Consider the following 22,257-nt stretch of genomic DNA (forward strand, 5'->3'; position numbering starts at 1 on the left):
GAATCACGTCGCTTAGCAGCGGGAGTGGCTGCTGCGACGACGAGAAGCAGTGTAGAAACGGTACAAACGGTAGAGACGACGACGACTATGACTACGAGGACTATAACGATCAAGTCTATTCCCCTTTAACATCCAAAATGTAAACCCTTGTTTGTCTGTTTCGATTATTTTAACGAATGAACGAATGAACGGATGGACGGACGAATGCATGAACGAACGAGCTCTATTGAGTTTGTAATAATAAACTTATGGTATTTCATTTTTTTTTTAATTTATGTATATGCTTCTTCTGTACTTACGAAAGTTACGATTGGAACTGAAGAACAACTTTAATTAATTGAAGTTTCATTGAAATTTACTGCTTCATTTTTAGGATCTAATGAAAACGATGTTGAGTTTCGATTTCAGAAGATCTTTTTAGTATCAAGTTGCAATCGATTAGATAAAGAGAAATTCAAAACAATTGATACAATATTAATCATGGGAACGATATCTATACCCATTATAGAAACCATTCCGATATTTATATTGTAGATATTATTTCTTTATATAAAATATGGGTGTTGTTCCCATCCGAAAAGTAAAAAATTCTCTTTTATTGTGGGAATCATTCGTATATTAATATTGAACCATATTCCTATACAAATATAGAAAAGGATTTCATGATAAATAGGATTTATTCCCATGTTTACATAGGAAACATTACTATGTTTGAATATGATTAATTCCTGTTTAAGTAGAGGAATCATTCTGATAAAGTATAAAAAGAATTTCAATAACTCAAAAGCTACATAGTATTAGACTTATTCCCATAATAATGAGCACTTTTTCTCGAAATTGTGTGAGTGAATAATCCTGAGCAACCAATCCTATGACCGTGAAGAGATGCTTGTTCCTATTGTCCCAGATAAGAGCCGTTCCCATAACTTTCTATATACATGTGGTTATACAAGTGACAATTTTGAAGTACTATTAAATAATTATAGTCTGGTACAATTCAAAGAGAGCAAGTAATTAATAACGTTGTAAGAAAAAGTGAACACCAAAACCTGTCTAGACGTTTTGTCAGTTTATAGAGACCTAACTGCCAATAAATTTCATCATATTTGATATAAAAAGTTGTATATCACATATTTGATAGTTTAAAAGTTGCCAGGGCTGACGATCGAAATAATCTTGACTCATATTGATTATTTGATAACTATTGGCAACTGAATTTTGGCCCAAGCTATTCAACTCAGCTAGAACCAAATCTTGGCAACTGATTGTTGGCCTAAGCATTTGGTTCTATTGTACAATCAAGCAATAGCAAAGCATGCAGTCATAATTGTGTGAAAAATGTATTTGTTTCAATTTCAGAGAATACTTTCATAGCTGTAAAACTAATGATGAATTACTATTTGATGTCGAATTTAAAGTTTAGACAACCTGCAAAATGAATTATATTCCTAAACGTCAAAAACTATCTCAATATTAGAACGAAAAAGGTAGGTGCATAGAAAATTAAGTACGTGATTCACATAATGAGGAGTGTTGAATATAAAGTTATAAAATAATATCAAAGCTACAGAGATGAATAGCGAAAATGAACCTCAAATATCCCATTGCTAAAAAATTTTCACTCTTACGGTTAGGATCAATAGTATCACGTCTACAGTTTATACGAAACACTAGAAAGGTATTCAAAAATTTAATAATACAAAAATATCATAATTTCCTGACTAGAATTTTTTCCTGATTTGCCTACAGTAGCATAAGGACCTTGTCAGGTTAATATAAGGTTTGCTTTATTAGGGCAAACCTGACGAGTTCCTTATCAGGATCTCATCAGGATTTCCTTATTAAAAAAATCGGTCTGTCAGTTGACCCTGCGGGCCAGCCCCAAAACTTCCCGCTGTTTTCGAGCTCGTTGAGCTCGAAAACATTATTGTGAATATATTTTCGAGCTCTTCGAGCTCGCAATTACTTTTGTATGCCATTGTTTTGTAAAAAACCATTTTTTAGCATTTCTTTCTTCCACGATATCTCGCGAACGAATTAACCGATTTTGATGGTTGAGGTGGCAATCGACGCGTTTTATCAAGTTCTAAAGCTGGTCGAATTTTGAAATTGATTTATTCAGCCGTTTTTGAGAAATTTCAAAAAAACCAAGGAAAAAATTTTTTTTGAATTCTTTCGTCAACGGTTTCTTTTGAACGAATGAACCGATTTTGATGGTTGAGGTGGCATTCGACGCGGCTTATAGAGTTTTAGAGCTGATTAGATTTTGGAATAAATCCATCGAGCAAATTAAAAGTTATCCAAATAAAACATTTTCGAAAAAATTTTATTTTTGAAATATCTCTGAACGCACCCTACCGATTAAGTTCAAATTTCTACGGCCTCAACACATTAACAAGCCGCGTCGAATGACACCTCAACGATCAAAATCGGTTCATCCGTTCAAGAGTTATGAATATTTACATACATACATACGTACGTACGTACGTACGTACGTACGTACACACATACATACACTCGGACATCATCGTGAAATTAGTCAGGATAGCTTCCTAGGACCTCGAAACGTCGACATCTGATGGAAATTCGATTTTCGTAAATCGGACCGAAACCAATAACTTCCCGAATTTTTGAAAATTTACAATTTTCTTAGCGGGAAGTTAAAAAAAAGTCATTTGATATTAGGTAACCTGACGTATTTCTTATCAGGACCACATTTGGATTTCCTTATTGAAAAAAATTTGATTTGTCATCAGGTGAACCTGACGTGTTCCTTATCAGGACTACATGAGGATATCCTTATTAATAAAAAAGTTATCCAATCCTGTTAAATATTTTATTTACAGGCTAAAAATTAAACAAAGTACAAAACAATATTATATAAAAATTACGTCAATCATTGCAGCACGGATTTTTTACTTGTACATCAGTTCTTTGATATCATAATGAATATAATATTTACACTTACAAGATCACATATGTATGTCACCGCGGTGCATAGCATCAAGGACTTTGAATCGGAAGGATGCAGGTTCAAGCCCAGCAGTCACCGGGATTTTTCCATCCGTAAAAAATATGTTTACTTCCTCTAATTAATGCTCTTTTATTACAATAGATAACATTCTGAATCGAATTATAATTTTCTTATTTTTTTTTGCAATTTAATATTTTTTTTACAATAATTACTAATAAGGACCCTGATAAGGATTTGATGAGGATATCCTGGTAAAGACCTCATGGGTCTTAAGCGTTACATCCATATGTTTCTCGTCAGAATATCCTGATCTGGACCTTATTTGAAATAAGGTTAACCTGATAAGGACCCTATAAGGTCTTTGTGAAAAACTCTATTCGGGATTTTCCAATTTCAAGAACTCTTTGTCGGTTTAATTTGAGTCGGTTTTTCTAAATATGAGAAAAAATATAAATAAATAAGATTTCTGATCCGAAAGTCACACGATTTTATAACACACAAAGCAGATATCAAAAATGAGAATAATGGAGTTTGGTGTAAAATAATATTTCTTATAAACTTGTTCTTAAATTTGGGAAGAAATGGATCTATGTTTAATTAATTCAAGGTGCATTATTATTCTATGCATAGAGAAGACCGGAGTACGACGGTCCACTCCTCGAAATTTAGTAAAAAGCCAGAGCTGAAGGTTCGGAAATGAATAAAAATTTTGTTGTATACAAAAAAAAAAAAAAAATTAGCTACTAAATAGAACCCTCCAACTCAATCACAGATCTTGTGCTCACTTAAATAAAATTTTCCATTTATATAAATTAGTTATTTAAAGCATCGAAAATTTTTTTTTAACTTTGAAATTTTATAACTAGTTAATGGTTCAATAAATTGAAAAGACCATAACATATTTTTGTAGAGAATCAAATGCTCTGCAAACAAGATCTTTTATAATTTTTTTATACATCTAACCGTTCAAAAGTTATTTAAGCTTAAATTCAAATTTCTGGTAAATTTCTCGTTTTTTTTTTTTAAATTTCCAGCAAAACTATCAGTCTTATCGCAAAATGTCATAGGACCTACCTTGTAGATGATTTTTTTTTGCAATCAAATTATGTTATTTAGTAATTTCTTAATCTTACAGTTCAAAATTTACAGGTTTTACAAATTAATCATTTGGAGGCAAAACTGAAATTTTCTTGGCGTGGTAGACCAAATCTATATCAAGTTATATTTTTGACCCGAGTAGGCGCTAAATTTCGTACATTTCGTATAGGGTAGAAATAAAATATTTTTTCTTCATGTAATTATCACATTTTTAATATATACGGTTTTATTAATCAATAGTTTGTTAGAATTTATGATGTTTTACTATTAATAAAAATTAATTGAAGCTATGAATTTTCTTAAAGAGTTCACGACTGCATGGAAAAAAATAACTAGGTGGTACAACATGAACAAGTCTAGATGGGTCACCATGAAAAAATCATGTTGCCCCAACATGATATTCGAGTTGCAGGTAACATGAAAAAATCATGTTGCACCAACATGATTTTTCATGGTGACCCACCTAGTTATTTTTTTCCATGTGGTATTTTATTACCCTATGTGTTACAAAAACATTAATATATTATGTAACTCAGCGTTATCTATGGTCAATATGGGATTATTTATGTGAATGAATCTCTTCCTCATACATTGGAACGGTTTTTATAATGTATAGGATGTATCTCTAATATACAAAAAGTAAAAACCTTGTTATTATGGAAATTATTACTACAATTTTGAAAAAAGATCTTCATAGTATTACAGAAACGATCCCAATAACGTTTGAGAAATTTATCCCAAAATGCGGATCAATTTCTCACAAAATTATACACATGAATCCTATAATTTCCTTTTCCTGAGTAAAATATGTCAGTTAGGGAGGTATTTCTTTTTACCAAACGTATAATCGATCTTTTTTAGCAATTATTAGGGGAGGGAGGGGCAAAAGGGGGTACTTAAGGAAATACCAAGTTTTCGAGGACTCAAATACGCTAAATCTTTGTTTTTTTAATGACATTCAAAGTAAATAGACGAAATTTTCAGTTACCGTTGAAAAAAAAAATTTTTCATTTCTGCGGGCAAAGTGGGGTACCCCCTAAAAAAGGTAAAACAAAAAATCTTCTGGATTTTAAACGAATTTGATTAAGTTGAATTTTTTTTTAAGTAATTTACATGAAGAAAAATTATATTTTACATGTTTATTGGATACAAAAGAAGAAAAAAAATTTTTAATAGTTTTTATCATAAAAAAAAAACGTCATTAATATTTTTCAACTGACAATTGATTTTTGAAAAATTTTATCAAAAAAAATTCAAAGTAACGCTTAATTATATTTACAGAAGTGATTTTGGAATGTTTAAAAACCATTTAAAATATAAAATTTTTTTTTGTCAAATTTTGGGGGTACCCCGTTTTGCCTACCCTACCCCCTTTTGCCCCCCTTCCCCTATTCTGTAATTTTACAAAAATAAGTGCGTGAAAGAATGTTTCGTAAAATTGAAAACTTTCAAATGTTATATATATTTAAAGCCAAATACTTCTTGTTTCATTCTGTGGTTTAGTGACATCTTTGAACGCGTTTTTCGGGAAACTACCTTTTTCCAATAACCAATAGACCAATTGTAATGACTATGGACTCATTTTATTCACAAACATACCTGCTAGAGGTCTAACTAGAATTTTTGCGGTTAACCAAAAACATCGGTTGTTTAAAAGTTAAAGTTAAAAGATGGGGACACAGAATAATTTCTTTTTGGATTAACGCCATTTTTTTTTTCCACGAAAAAAAATATCCCAATCCAAGCTGTAGCCAGTGTCCTGAACATTAACAAACTTGGTTTTATCATGTTAGAACATTGTATGGTCAACGTTCTAATCTGCGCCGAGGTCGGAGAAGAAGTATACCAACCCCCATGGAAATGGTATATATTTTGAATATATTTTGGGATGTATAACAGAATTACAAAAAATAATAGAATAATATATAAGGAATATATAACTACATAATTGAGATATATATTTGATGTATTTTAGTTATAAGAATAATATATTTATTTTATTATGCTTTTTGCCGTTTTAGATATATTCCAAATATATATAGAATAGATGTAATATTTATCAAAAATAATCAAGCGAGGAACATATATGAGAAATAGTCAGAATTCAACAATAATATTGTAGTAACTGGTATCTTAAATTAATATGACTTATACACTACAATAATAACACACTTATATTAGAAATAACAACACCACAATTAACAGCAGCAAAAGAAAGGCAATCAAAGATATAGTTTATTAAATACAGATGTTTTCTGTTATGTTGTCAATATATGGCCGACTGACTCTAGTCACGCATCTAAAAACAAGATAAGAAGGCATTTATTTTCTAGCTATATATTCGAATATTTTAAAAGATCAGTTTCACATTCGTTACAATTTATTATAATGAAAATATATTCTAGAAGTATAGAAAATATAACTTGAAAAAACAAAATATTTAGCTGTACAGTAAGGAGTAAATTCAGTTCCTCTAGTAGGATCTGGAATCAGACTAAGCTCAATTAGTCAGTTTGACTCCAGATCCTACTGGAGGGATTTAGAAAGACCCGTAAAGTGTTGGATATGTTCTAGACTAGGTCTGAGAAACTCAAGTGTATTTTTTTTTTATTAAAAATAATTATTTTTACAATTTACTACCTTGCAACAAGTCATCTGACACTTGGAGCATCAGGGACCAGGTTGGATAAGAGTTAAAATTTTTATTCACCTTCGAAATACATAATTTAAAGACACGCCAGGCTGACTAATTGTACTTAGTCGGACTCCAGATCCTACGAGAGGAACTGAATTTTTTGCTAAATGTACAGCTAAGTATATTTTGTTTTTTTAAGTTATATTCTTGATATATCTAGAATATATTTTTATTAACATCACTATAATTTGCAATTTTTGTTATTAAAATTCAATGAAAATGTTTTAAAATATCAATAAAGATATTATAAAATGATCAATTTGTTAAATCATTGCATCTACACGAAAAGAAATTTTCTTTAAATTCACTGTAATCGTGGGACGAATGGCACGACCTAATCATTTGTCGGTAAGTAAGATAATTTTTAACTTTTTTTCAACAAATTTTACCGTAGTCTACTGTAAATTTTATTCGGTTTTCGGTAAATTTTATGAAGTCTACCACAAAATAAATAAATTATTTCGTAATTTTTATTTCAAAAATGGTAATAAATAAAAGCGCCGCATTATGTCCCACGATTACAGTGAATTTAACGGAAATTTTTCAAGAAAATTTTTTTCCATGTACCAAACAATAATCTTAAAACTCAAAAAATTTTCCGGCGGAAAAAAACGCTTGATCTTCTTAATCGTATCAGGTATCAGTTTTTTAGGTATATATAATTATTATTTTTTTTCATCAATAAAAAAAATTCATTAAGGACAATGAAGTTGTCGTTTATTTGCACATTAAACTTATCAAGATACCGAAATGTTATAGTTCATTTCATCAATCGATATACCTATGATGAAAATATAAATAAGACAGCAGATGTTCATTATAAAAAAAAAAAAAAAAAAAAAAAAAAAACTTGTGATAATATTACGGGGTGCGAACAAGAGAAGATAGAGTTGTATGTAAAATAGTTAAATCTCTAGTGAATATATCTTGAATACATTCTTAGAATACATAAGTACTATTGACGTTCTAAAATTCTAAAAGTTTCGAATCCTTGAGGATAACCTATATAGGTTAACTGAATTGAAATTCAGAAATACAATATGAGGAAATCTAAAGAAATTTTTCTTTAAAAATTGACTCAATGGATTTGGCTCGAGATTTTGTCTTAAATACAGTCGGAAGCTTCGCCACTGAATATTCGAAGCGATTCAGTATCATGAGATACGTAAAAAGTTTTTTTTTTTTTTTTTTTTTCAGATTTAGTTAGTATATAATATATAACTTGGCTCAATTGGTAGCATAGTTAGAGAAAAATTTCACCAAGAAATAATTTATTCATGAGGAATAATAGGCAATCATTAATTTCTCTGCCACCATGAAACGTGTAAATGCTATGGAGAAATATATTCAATTTTTAGTAGCTTACAAGCTGACTTCTTTTTCAAAAAAATAAAAGTAGGACTGTATTAGAATCTTTTGGATCTTATTTATTAAAAATATGAAGACAGCTAATCGATACGGAAAAGCTCAATCGTGTACACAACTTTTTTTTTGTATTATCGAGTGGATACGCATGAGATAAACTGAATTGAACTGCTACTGGTATCTATTTTATCACGTGATGTATACAACCCGCTCTAATATTGAACTGTTGGTAGATTTCATTGAGAATACAGATTGTCAACATATCCCCTGATAGCTAAGTTGGTAGCAACGTGATAAAAAGCTACTACTGCAACTTGTCGCTAAGTTGAACGCAAATTTGTATTTGCGTCAAAAGCAATAGTTGGCGAGAAAAAAGTTGGAAAGTTGCGGGAAACTTTCTTTTCAACTTGCCTTCACCTTGCGACCGAAAATTGTCACCAACTTTCCCAGACACTGTAGTCAACAGTTTCAAGAACTTGTAGCCAACAGTTACAAAGTGTGAAGTTGTCGACAAAGTTGCCGTCAAGTTGATCACAACTAATTAATACCAACTTTTTGACCGGAAAGTCTGGCTATCAGGATCGATTAGAGGAATACCATCAGTAGGGTGGGCTTGGACTAGAGTACGGTTGGATTTATACCAGAAACCAAAATTAAAAATAGAACTATTATCAGTAATGAAAAATAATAAAGAAGTATCAAAACAGAGTAACAGATGGCCTAGTGTGGTATATCATAAAAAAATATCATGTTGATCTGATTTGAAATTTAATTTGATTTGTATTTGAATTTGAATTCGACTCAGTTGGCCGGATATGGGTTTGTCCGAGGTCTAATAATATATTAGGGTGTCCCAAAAAAAAACAAAAATTTTTTTTTTAACGTCTTATGGGCTCAAAAGTTACTTTATATTATAAAAAAATCCTCACCAAATTTTAGCCGGATATCTTTAAAATTGAGCTATCGCAAAGGGGGGTCCCCTTTCCCATTTAAAATACACTGGAAAATTGTTCATTTTGGTTTTTTGTGATTAAGAGTATGAAAAAAATTTTTTTTTAATTCCGCCTAATATAATTTTGTAGGAAATTAAATTCTCTACAAAAAAGTGCTGATGCATTCTATAATGCAGGAGCTGCCAGAGTTGAAGAACGGGCCCTCCTCGGCCCAGCACTGAGGAACCTAGCTTTGGCTCACCTCTATTGGCCCATGCTTGGTTCAAGATTGGGTACTCAGTCCTGGCCATCCAATGGCAAGCCAGACTTGGTCCAAGACTGGGTGACCTATCCTTGGCTATTACAATGATTATCCGGGCTTGGGCCAGGACTAGGTAACCCAGCCTTGGCCATTCAATGGCAATCCATGCTTGGGCCAGGACTGGGTAACCTAGCCTTAGCCGTTACAATGATTACCCAGGCTTGGGCCAAGACTGGGTAACCGAGCCTTGGCCGTTACAATGATTATCCGGGCTTGGGCCAAGACTGGGTGTCCCTGCCTTGGCCGTCCAATGGCAACCCAGACTTGGGCCAACGTAGGATTACCCAAGTTTGGCTATACCTATGGTTTATAGAAGTAGATCATACAAATGTATCAGTTCAACATTGGTAGGTTCGTCCAGTAGCTACCGTTCGGGCCTAGCTATCAGAAGGACGGCGGTTCGCGCCCAGAGCCCAGCAGAATTTTCACCGAGTTTTTTTCACATCATTTACCTCCCTTCGATAATTTAAACGTTAATGATCATAAACTTTACGAGGTTAATAATAATAAAATTTTTTTAAATTTAATTTATTCGTTTCCTCGAAGCCTGGGCCAAGTCTGGCAACGAAGCCTGGGCCAGAACTGGCAACCAAGCATGGGCCAGGTCTGGTAATAAATAAAAAAATTATAAAACTAAAATTTTAACACGAGCATTTTAAATGTTAAAATAACAAATTTAAATGGTAAATGAAACATAAAAAGTACAGAGTTCAAATCTGAACTTGCATATATATGCATTTCTAGAATCATAATGATACCAAAATATTTAAATCAAATTTTAAACCAAGTACAACAGATTTGAACATGTAGGTAAAAATATTATTTTTGAGGATTGTTAAAATAGAATATATTGTAAGCAGTGACAATCCTCATAGCCCAGGCTCGTAGTTTCAGGTATACTTGGGACTTATACCTCTGTCGTCAGAGTGACGTCAATCGCACCCCCATAGACCAGCTGGAATAGTAGGGCTAGAAGACAACGAAGATATACTCAGTTACGGCTCGACCCCCACTACTCTCATCAGGTAGAGTCACATCTTATACACTCGCAGACTTATACCTAAGTTAGATTATTGTTAGTATGTGGAAGATTCTAGAGTAAGTGGTCATAATTTTAAAATAAAGTTAAAAATTAGCGTAGGCTATTAGCCACCTAATAATAATGATTTAATCGGGTTCAAATTAGTGTAGGCTGGTAGCCACCTAATAATAATAAGTTAAAATGAGGTTCAAATTAGTGTAGGCTAGTAGCCACTTAATAATAATAATCATTCTAAATAAAATTAAAATTAGTGTAGGCTGTTAGCCACCTAATAATAATGTTTTAACCGGGTTCGAATTAGTGTAGGCTGGTAGCCACGTAATAATAATAAGTTAAAATCAGGTTCAAATTAGTGTAGGCTGGTAGCCACTTAATACGTGTGAAATAAAATAAAAAAAAAATCATTTAAGTTGAAAAAATGCGGTAGTTAATGTACGAGTTGAATCTAAAGAAAAAAACAAAACAACATCGAGAATGCAACAAAGCTCATGCAAGACACAAGTAAGTCAATCTCTCTCTATATATATATCCCGGGTGAAAATATTTTAAAAGTAATTTTTATTCTCGGCCGAAAATTGACCGAAAAAAGGCCTAGGTAGTGAACACGAGGCCGAAACTCGCTAGGCCGAAATTTGGCCAAAACTCGTTAGGCCTAAAAATGGCCGACAATAAAGCTTAAAAATATCTGACGCCAGACACGAGGATTTATACTATTATTATTATAATTAATATTATTATTATTATTATTATTATATTTGATTGGATAGAATACACTGTAAAAAGAACGGTGTTAAAAATGGACTCGTTTTAACTCCGCCTGGTGTTAAAATGAAATTACACCGGTGTAGGAGGAGTAATACACCGGTGTTAAAAATACTGGTGTTAAAGCGGGGTAACCGGTGTAAAAGCGGGGTCACCGGTGTAAAAACGGAGTAATACCGGTGTAAAAGCGGGATAACAGGTGTAAAAGCGGAGTAAATTGCGTCCGCTTGAAGTATTAACTTTAAAGATTATAAAACACAAAAAATGTCAGTTCTTTATAGTATTAATAAAAAATATCATTTATCAACAGGTATAGTGATCGAGTAAGTAAAAATATTCACAAAATAAAATATTTTAACACCGGTAAAGAATATCTACACCGGCGGCGGCGTTATTTTTACACCGGTCTAGAATATTTACACCGGTGGCGGCGTTATTTTCACACCGCTTTCGGGGGTAAATTTAACACCGAAAATTTTAACACCTACACCGCTTGGACTTATCCCGGTGATTTTTTACAGTGTAGAAATAATTGAATTTATCAAATAGTGATTTAATTGTCCGGTAAAAGTGAATTATATATGGCCATATATTCAAATTTCCAATATATACAAAGCCATGTATAGAAATTTCGGTTATTGTTTAGATGTGTGGCTCCACACATTTTTCAAAGTTCCAAGTGCTTACACCTTAAAGATCTATAAATAAATTTTTTCCACGTGTTCAGCTACTCGGCGGATTAAATTTTCTGTATGTATTTATGTCTCTAACACTAGATATCTATCCGGGCCTTGTAACTAAAGTATACAAAATTGATAAAAATGACATGAAATCATGCAAATTTTCCAAAATAAATTTATAATAAATTTCTAATGTACAAATAATTAATTTTATTAATACCGTAAGATGGGCGGTGGCGATAGAAAGGTCTAACTAAGAGTTACAAATAGTTAAACTCTTGTAATAGTGAAAAATTTGGCATATTTCTGTTATTTCAATATTTTAACAGTGTACAACAGCTCACCGAACATTTTGTTGCAAGTAGTTTGGACGGTATCCGCCTCCCTTGCTTAGTATAGTATCTGGCTGAAGCCTACAACACAGTTTTACGCCGGCTCGTATTAGTAAGAGATGTAGTCTAAGGCAAGAGTGCGTTAACATAGCCTTACTGATGAGTCCGTTAACGTACTTAGGACGAAACTACAGAAATTATGGCAATTAGACATATAATTTAAATTTAAGTGTTTGACTTAAGAGTCAATACACAGAATGAAATGAAAAATATGTCAAATAGTGCAGTGTAGTACGGAACTGAAAAAAAAAAAAACTTTGAACTTTACAGCTAAATCAAGCATAATTTATACCTGTGGTATACACTTATAATTTATGAAGGCTTAAATAACACCTAAATAAGTGATTATATCTTAAATCCGCCAACAAATGCCAGAGAATGAAATAGGTCTCTTGGCTATTTGCTTGATTTTGGATTTTTGCTTAACAAAAACAGGTGGAGCCATGGATCGACACAATTACCAATTTTCGGATAAGTGTTTTAATAATAATAAGACAAATAATATTAATCATCATCAAACTGAATTTCTGTTTGAAAGTATACAAACATTTTATTTTAAATGTCTGATAATAATTTTAATGTTGAGAAATTGTATTGTTATGCAGAAAATATTTTTCGATGAAAAAACTTTTTTTTATGACGGTCATTCCACCAAATAAAATTTTTTTTGGAGTGTGATTATGTTCAAATTTTGTGGAGTGATTTTTTACATCAGAATAAATATTTCCTAAATAGCTGAGCTCGTAACATTAAGTACTATCGTAGTAATGATTTTTTTAATTCTGACGATTTTTTTTTTTTAACTTTTTCATTGATTTTTTTCTATAGTAAAAACATTTCCTAAAAAAGTATGAGCATTGCATTTTTTTTGTGAACCATTCTCAGCTTTTCGATAAAAATATTCATTTTTCATTATAAGTAATGGAAGACCCTCAAAACTTTAATTAAAGTGAAAAAAGTAATTTTTCGGGTCTTGCGATAATTTTTACTTCAAATTCGATAATTTTTTTTTAAAACTTAGAATTTTTTACAAAAAATATGTCATTTTGGCACTGGGGTCATTTTTTGTTTGGACATGAACAAATTATAAAATAATAATAATTAATTTTATGATTTTATTTAAACGGTAAAATATTTTCATAGAAATTTTCCTAGTTTCAACATTTGAATTTATTGGCAAAAAAACTCGCAACATACTCCATTGTACGTCTAGAGAGTACTGCTGTTTTACTGTGAGTTATACTATTTAAAGACCCGGTGTTTACTGATACGTATACAGATTAATTTATAAAAATAAAATTGTACGATCAAATGAAAAATAACCCTACCGCCAAAATGACATGTTTTTTGTTAAAAATCCCAAATTTCCAGAAAAAAATATCGAATTCGAAGCAAAAAAAAATCCAATGCTCATATTTTTACAGGAAATGTTTTTATTATAGAAAAAAATTAATGAAAAAGTTAAAAAAAAAAATCGTCAAAATTAAAAAAATCATTACTACGAAAGTACTTAATTAATATTAAAAGCTCAACTTTGCAGGGAATCTTTATTCTGATGTAGAGAATCACTCTACAAAATTTGAACAAAATCCGCGGGAGTCACACTCAAAAAAAATTTTATTTGGTGGAATGATACATATAAAATTCATCCTAGTAATACATTTTTATTGCCCGCGAAGCTGGCGGAATCTGCTAGTAACTTTATAAATTTGTCGGATGTCTGTTACATTCACACTCGTTATTTTTTAGACAAATTAAATGTAAAAATATTAATTAAAACGAATACATAATTTTTATGCATAAACCTTTCTATCACAAACCCGTCGAAATACGTACACTATTTTAAAGTAATCTATTTGAGATATACTTGCTATAAATTGACATTTCTAGTCGTCATTACGGCTGAGCTGTCGACGTACTTTGTTAGGGTGTGAAGTAACAAAGAGACTTTCCAAAAACACTTTCGTGTAAAATCTGTTGATAATGGTTTCTCTGTTAAAGGCGAATTAATCAACGATAAATATGTATCGTTAATTAGTATATAAATTATAATTTTAATTTAACATTTCATGATCCTGAAGTAAGCAGACAATTAAAATCTTTTGAATTTCTTTTTCAACAAATCAATTACAAAAAAAAGAAAGAACTAAAAAATGCACATGTAGAAAATCAAAAAATCTATAGGTGCAATTTTTTTGAATATTTATTTTTTTATAATTTATCGGTTTGAAGAAAATCCAAAATTTATTACACTTCGGCTAACTTCAGAGTCATTATTCTTTTACGTAATTAAGATATAAATTTATTGAGTAAATAAAATTAAAATTCCAGCGGTTCCGACAACTCTAATTAACTTTGCCGTAAAATGTGGACATCGAGTCAAAGAGACAACTGTAATCGAGCATTCTAATTTTCATTGGACTCTCAAGTCACTATAATTGAATAATTAAATTGTATTAATATCTTAAGTAAATTATATGCTGATAACGAGTCAATGACTGCAAGTGTAAGGACGAAAAATTTATTTAGATGTCCAATAACAGAAACATCTGCAGTACCGATTTGATATGGATCCAAGGGAATATACGCGGGAGTACTTGTAATTTGTACGGAGATACTTCTGTAACCAAAGAGACTTTCCAAAAACACTTTCGTGTAAAATCTGTTGATAATGGTTTCTCTGTTGAAGGTGAATTAATTAACGATAAGTATGTATCGTTATAATTAGTATCTAAATTATAATTTTTATTTAACATTTTATGATCCTGAATTAAACAGACATGAGGAAATTAATAGATATATAAATATATTAATCAAAATTTTGATTTTAGCCTGTCCTACCAAACTTATTAGATTATTGAGAAATTACAAAAAAAATACGATATAGCACACATGGTATTTCTGGAAACTAACAATTTTCTGTGGACTTTTGAACTAGAAAGTTCAGTTAATATTAAAATCTTAAATCTAACGCAAATATTTGTAAAATAGTAGATGAATTTTCCAACCTAAAGTTTCTTACACGCAGAGAAATTTAAAGTAAAATACAAAATTTTAAGAAAATTTTGTAAGTATTTTTTTTTTAAATATTTTTCAAACTTTAAGTTCTTACTATTGTATCTTATTCTCGATACTGAAATATTAATTTTTTTTTAGTATCGTCCTGTACGGGCCGATACCATTCAAAGGACTGTCCATTGGATTGATTACTTTCAATGCGCATTCGACTGGGTGATAAAAGGTTGATCATATGTATCTTCGAAGGAACAACTTCCGCGCCCATGAATACCCTAATGATGGATTCCGGAACTACCAAATATTTATTTGTGCAGCAACTGCATGTTCCCATATCAGATCAGACACTTTATTAACTTTCCGCTTGTTTGTATGAGATGCATGAGATTTACTAAGTACAGTGTCAGGGGTCAGGTAATCATCATGATAATTAATAATTATTTATAAGATATAATGAGTGATTTTATAAATTTTTTTATTTTATTTAAAATTTGTGTAGAGGATTAAAGATACATTTTGGTATGTCCATTTGTCATCAAATCATAAAGCATTTCATTACGGATATTGTGATAAAAAGTGCATTTAAGACCTGCCAATGAAACTAGCTATCATTGATATCCGTGGACTCCTTATTGGTAGAGACTGTTCACATATGAAAGACAACTCACCAGCTGGCATTTTCGCTGGTTTTAGATTCTGTTGAGATATCGAATTTGGATTTTGTTGCAATAGTTGAAAAAATTTTTCATTATTGAACTAATGGTATCAATGCTTTGTTCGGAATGTTATTATTTTTATTTAGTTATTTATTGTAATTATTTATCATTTTCTATTTGTAATTATGTTATTTGTTTAGGTAATAAAGTGACAAGTAAAGAGACAGATAACGATTTGGAAAATTTAAAATATATGATTATTATTATTATTATTAAAACAACAAATATTAATTGCAAAACTTAGAATTGAATGAAAAAAAAAGTTAAATTTTATTGTTCATCTTCATCGTCAATAGCATCTCCAGCATCTTTAATTTTTTGAAAAGATTGATCTTCATAAAATCTAAACATATAGAAAAAAGGTCAATCCTGCGTCAGTCTTTCTCTGATGGTCATGTATTTCATTTTCTGAAAAAAATAAAACAAGACGTTAATTTCTCTAATTATTCTTTCATTATTTGAATTCGAATTAAATTTTACTTTTTTACCTCATAGTCTTTCAGCAGTTTCAAGAAACGTTCGAAACATTTCTTAATTATTTTTTTACGTCGGACAAGTAATTGCTCCGATGCAACTAATCTATAAAAAAAATCCAATGGTTAATAATTATTTTAATATCAATTACACTGAGGAAAATAATTTGCGATTTCAAGTTGATCATTTACTTAATAGAAATTACTTTGAATCTAGAAAATATTTGTTTAATCAAATGCATATTTATTTAATTTAAGAAAAGTTCTATAAGCAAGAGTGATAATTTACTTGACTGAAGGAAATTTTTTATTGCCACTGAAATAATAACATATTTACTTGAGTCAAGTAATATTTACTTATAGCTTAGAATTATTTTTCTCGATAATATTTTTGCGCTTCTCTGATTAAGAAGATTATTTTTAATGATTTAAAATAATTTGAAATAATTTAAAACAATTTGAATCGATTAATATATAGATATACACTTAGCAAAGGTTTAATCATTTTTCTTAATCAGGGATTAGAACCGCAGATTAGTAGTGTCAGAACGTGTATAAGTACTTACTTCCACATACTCTTATTGAAATCGCTCAACGTGTCGTAATTAAAATCAAAATCATATTTCATTAATCTCAATCGAATAATGAGTTCATCTTCAGCAAAAGTCCCTACACGGAGAAAAATGAAAGTGAAAATTCCATGAAATTTTATGTGAAAATCCATAAATTTTTATTATGCTAGCCGACTAAACTTGAAACCGTATGATATTCCAATATTTTATGTTATACGTGTTGCTACTAATTGTATTAAAGCATATAATATAATTTCGATTCGGCTGACAAAAATTTCTTTCTTGAACATAAGACATTTCGTATTGAGCATAATAAAAATTATAAAGTATTTTATTGTTATAATAACTGACACGACAAAAATTGTGTCGCTAGGATGCAATATTCACCGTCTTATGATAACAAAATGTACCACTAGCATAATAAAAATTGTTTTAATTATTTTTTTTATAATAATTATAATATAATACAATAATATAATAATATAAACAAAAATACATAATAATAATATAATATAAAGTTATAATAATTATAAAATCGAAAAATCTATAGGTGCAATTTTTTTGAATATTTATTTTTTTATAATTTATCGGCTTGAAGAAAATCCAAAAATTATTAGACTTCGGCTAACTTCAGAGTCATTATACTTTTACGTAATTAAGATATAAATTTATTGAGTAAACAAAATTAAAATTCCAGCGGTTCCGACAACTATATTTAACTTTGCCGCAAAATGTGGATATCAAGTCAAAGACACAACTGTAATCGAGCATTATAATTTTTTTTGGACTCTCAATTCACTATAATTGAATAATTAAATTAAGTGTTAATTTCTTAAGTAAATTATATGACGACAACGAGTCAATGACTGCAAGTTTAAGAACGAAAAATTTATTTTATAAATATTAAAATTCAATGTTATTTAAATTTTTAAATTTACTGTATACTTAAAATTGCAATAAATGATAATTTTATAATTAATTTATTTTATTTTACTATACTAATTAAACCCTTACATTAATTATAACATTACTAGCAAATGATGCATAATACATACACGGTAAGAAAATTCCACTAAAATTTACGATATAAATTTACGATGTATTTTAAATGGGAAATCTTTGAATTTAAATGGCAAGTACTTAGCATTGGAATTAACCCTTCAGCACCCGCGTTAGAACACCGTAAAACATTACCCGCGTGATGAGAAAAAGTCTCACGCTTCGGCGCATCGTAAATTTTAAGTCAAATAAAACAAAAATATTATGCACTTTCCCGATTATGACGTAATTATAATTTATTTGAATATTTCGCTTGTTTTTATTTTTAAATTTTCTATAATGTACTTGTTTTTTAATTTTTAATTTTGTAAGTAATGACAGACTTAACGGCTGAAAAAAAACGGCGGTGATTGCCGAAAAGATTCGGAACTGCCCGAACTGAGCCAAACCGTCTTAATTTTTATGCCTTACTTTACTCGCGTGATGAGAAAAAGTCTCATTGCTTTTTAAAATAAATCTTTTAAAAATATTTTTTATGTTCGAAATAATTTTTAAATTTCAAAATCATAAGAAGCATAAAATTTCATTAAGATAAAAAAAATTTCACTAGGTCATTCCATTTGAAATTACTTTGAAAAAAATATTTGAAGGCAAGTGTGAGAAAAAAAATCATAGCGCGGGTGCTGAAGGGTTAAGAGCTCATATTTGGTGAGAATTTTTTTTTTCGATGTAGATTGAGATTTTGCTTGAGCACTTAAAAAAAAAATAACTTTTGCGGAAATGAATTACCCTATTATAGATATATTTATGAATTAAAAAAAATATTATGCAATTATATCAAGAAAAATATTAATTTTTCGCATTCTTTTTTGTTGAAAAGAAAAAATACCAAAAAATATTAATTTAAAAAATATTTAAATTTACTCACTTTTGCCGCCATTTTCACAATTATCTGCCTCAAAAACTCGTCTTCAATTTATAAATCAATTAATTAGAAATATTCACTATAAACATCAAATAACTTCAATTTATAAATCACTGAACTATAACAATCACTTGTGGCTAATAATTACGATAAAACTGACACATTTAAATAATTTAATCTGTACTTGAAATTTTAACACAAACACAGCGCGATATTATACGAGAGCTTAACCGGCACTGACTTTTATAAATTTTAAAGTTTATTTTCATTGACTCACGTACTTTAATATTCCAGAACTTGCTTGCATTGACAAATAATAATTTGAATGTAACATTACGTTTAATTAAATGACACAATTAATAAATGAATATTATTTTGACGAGCTTCAGATGAGAATGCGGGAGTCCGGCTGGCTCTAGAAACTTCTGGCTGGTGCGCATTGGGATTTACTCCTCTGTGCTGCGCAAGTTTGCGCCACTCGTCACTACTATTGCGCAGCTTGGTAGTTCAAATTTTATTTTACCGCCATTGCCGTAACTGACATACTCTCGAACTTAATATCAAATTAATTATTTAACTACTTTTTTGCTGATGCCAATTAAAACATTTATTTCAAAATATTTATAAACACCGGAGAGTAGTTCGATGACAAAAATTAAATCGATACTTTGAAGATGAACAGCAAGAAGCATTAAAATAATTCGTGTTACCTTTTGTATGGTTCAGTTCGTGGCGTTCGTTGTGATTCGTGATGTTTATTAATAATCAGTGTAAATTGATTTTATAGGTTATTGTTTCAATACCAAACAGTTTGAAAATAATTAGTGATTAATTTTGTCCAGTTTGTATTTTTTTTTATTAAAAAATTAGTGTAAAAATAAGTTTTGAAATGAAATATCTCTGAAAGAATTGAGAAGTTATCGAGACAAACTAGTATCCGAAGTCCAATTTTTCCTAAGTCCCGTAGCAAGAAATTTTCTTCAAGTCCCGTATAAAAAAGTTGCGGTATTCCGCAGGTGATCCGCTGATTATCATGTGGAAGTCATATTTTGACACAAATATGAATTCCGGATGAATTCCTAATGAATACACAAAGATAGTATAGAAATATAGTTCAAGTGATAGATTGTATAAAAAATTCTATTGCAAAAAATTTTTTTTTTCTTGCGGGGAAATTGGGAGTTTTTTTTTAGCGGAGTGATCTCGGAGTGAAGTGGATTTTATTTCACTCCCAATTCACTCCTGTCCGGAGTTTTAACATTTCAATGAATTTATATTAAACTGTTAAACACTTCGCGAATTTTTTTTAGTGTATTGACCTAAAAGAGCTTTAATTAATAAATTTTTCAAATTCATTTTAGTTTAGAAAAAAATAATTGTTTCTGTAGAAAATTATTTTACAGGTGGTTCATTATGCCCCAGATATTGCAAATCAGCTTAAAATATCAGAGATAACATAATTTGACCGAAAATGAAAGAAAAAAAAAATTTACTAAATTTTTGAAGGGGGCCTTCATGCCCCAGGTTCCCCGATTACTTCGTTACTGCTAATTTAAAAAAAAAATATCTCTCATTTTACGTGTCAACTTATAATATAATCATTACAATCTATTCCTAACTTTCTTTCCATATTATCATTTGATACTCATCCAGAAATCATCTGAAATTCATATTTGTGTCAAAATATGACTTCCACATGATATTCAGCTGATCACCTGCGAATTACCGGTGGAATCCCGCAACTTTTTTACACGGGGTCCTTATATCGAAAATTATAAAGGGAAAATTTCAAAAAATCGACAAAAATTCGTATATACCATTCGATTCAGAATTTCGCGAGATGAATTTCTGTCGTATCAAAAAAAAATATATATTTTTTTAAAATTGTTGATAAATTTAAAAAATTTTCAAAACGGGTTTTTTTATGAAAAAAAAATTTTTTTCAACTGTCATTACCTGTAATTGTTTGGGTAATAGTTTAAACAAAATTATCCATTAGGTCATTTTATTGATTTTTCATTTTTTCTGTTTTTTATTTAACAAAAAGTGATCTTTACTTTTTTTAAATTTAAAATTCGAAAAAAATTTTTTGGAAGTTACCAAATTTTTTTATGGTTGATATATGATTTAAGTATATCTTTGATTATGCGCCTTTTTAGCTTTAGGAATTCGAAAATTATGTGAGTAAAAGCTAAAAGGGCGTATAAATTTTTTTCTAAAAAATTTATTACAAAGCTTAACCGAAGTCTAATAATGAAAAAAAAAGAAAATGCTGTATTCGAAAAGGTGTATTCTAACTAATCCGTTCTTTGAATATCAAAATTAAAAATATGCTTAGAAAAATCACAAAGTACGCGTAATAGTATTAATATTTTTTGTTATGGAATTGATTATTACAATTTATAAAATTATTTTCAAATTGTTATATTAAATTGAAAAAAAAAAAAAAAAATTTCAAAAATATGTAATTGGTTTATTTAGGTACGACTCCCATACCCTCATTCTCCATATCTGTATTTTTTTTTTCAAATTATTCTGATTTATGACCGATCCCTAATCCAAAATAATAATTAAAAAAAAAATCAGTAAATTTTTACTTTTTATAATCGTTACGAAAATTTATATTTAATTAAAAATTTGATATTTTTTTTTTTAATTATTTCATTTTTAATAAATCTTGAGAAATAAAGTGTAAGAGACTGTTTTTTTTATCTAACTTGTGAAACTATTTGTCAGTATTTTGTATTAAAAGTTGAATTTTTTTTTATGCGCCTTTTTAGCATAATTCCCTATTAACCTGTAGCAATGCGCCCTTTTACCTTTTGGCACGCGATATGCAGTTTTAGTTTTACAGAAATAACTTTTTGTTTTTTTATTTAAAATTCGCGCTTTTTTTAAAAATTAATTTCAAATGTTGTTTTACGGTTTACTGTTATATGACTCATTAAAATGTTTAAATTTATTATAATTTTTTGTAATTTCTGAGTTCCAGAGTTCAAATACATATTTAATACTTCATTTTATCAGTGTAATAAATTATTTAATTGAGTGAAAATATTTAAAAAAACAATGATTTTATAACTTTTTTTCTGTTTGGTTGAGAAACCCCATAAGTCAATCAACTTTAAATAATTTTTTTAAGTAGTTTCAGTTAAAAAATTAAATTTTTCTTGTTGGAATCTTTTTCAGAAACGGTAACATTATTGTATTCAATTATTTATTTATTATTTTAATGTCAAGTTTCTCCAAAAAAATGTTTTTTGTGTTTCCTGAAAAATATTATTTTCTTGACTTA

The 22,257-nt window shown here is 29.6% G+C and overlaps 1 protein-coding gene across 1 annotated transcript in view; it reads right to left on the reverse strand.

Moving 5' to 3' along the window:
• The window catches only part of LOC130664069 (ELAV-like protein 1), an 82,361-nt gene extending 63,061 nt beyond the window's left edge, over positions 1–19,300 (reverse strand). Inside the window, exon 1 of the mRNA XM_057463756.1 lies at positions 18,966–19,300. The gene's annotated coding sequence lies outside the window, so the exon portion shown is untranslated. The remainder of the gene's footprint in view (positions 1–18,965) is intronic.
• Positions 19,301–22,257: the final 2,957 nt, after the last annotated feature.

This window comes from Microplitis mediator, chromosome 2, assembly GCF_029852145.1.
Source record: "Microplitis mediator isolate UGA2020A chromosome 2, iyMicMedi2.1, whole genome shotgun sequence".
In the NCBI taxonomy this organism is placed as follows: domain Eukaryota; kingdom Metazoa; phylum Arthropoda; class Insecta; order Hymenoptera; family Braconidae; genus Microplitis; species Microplitis mediator.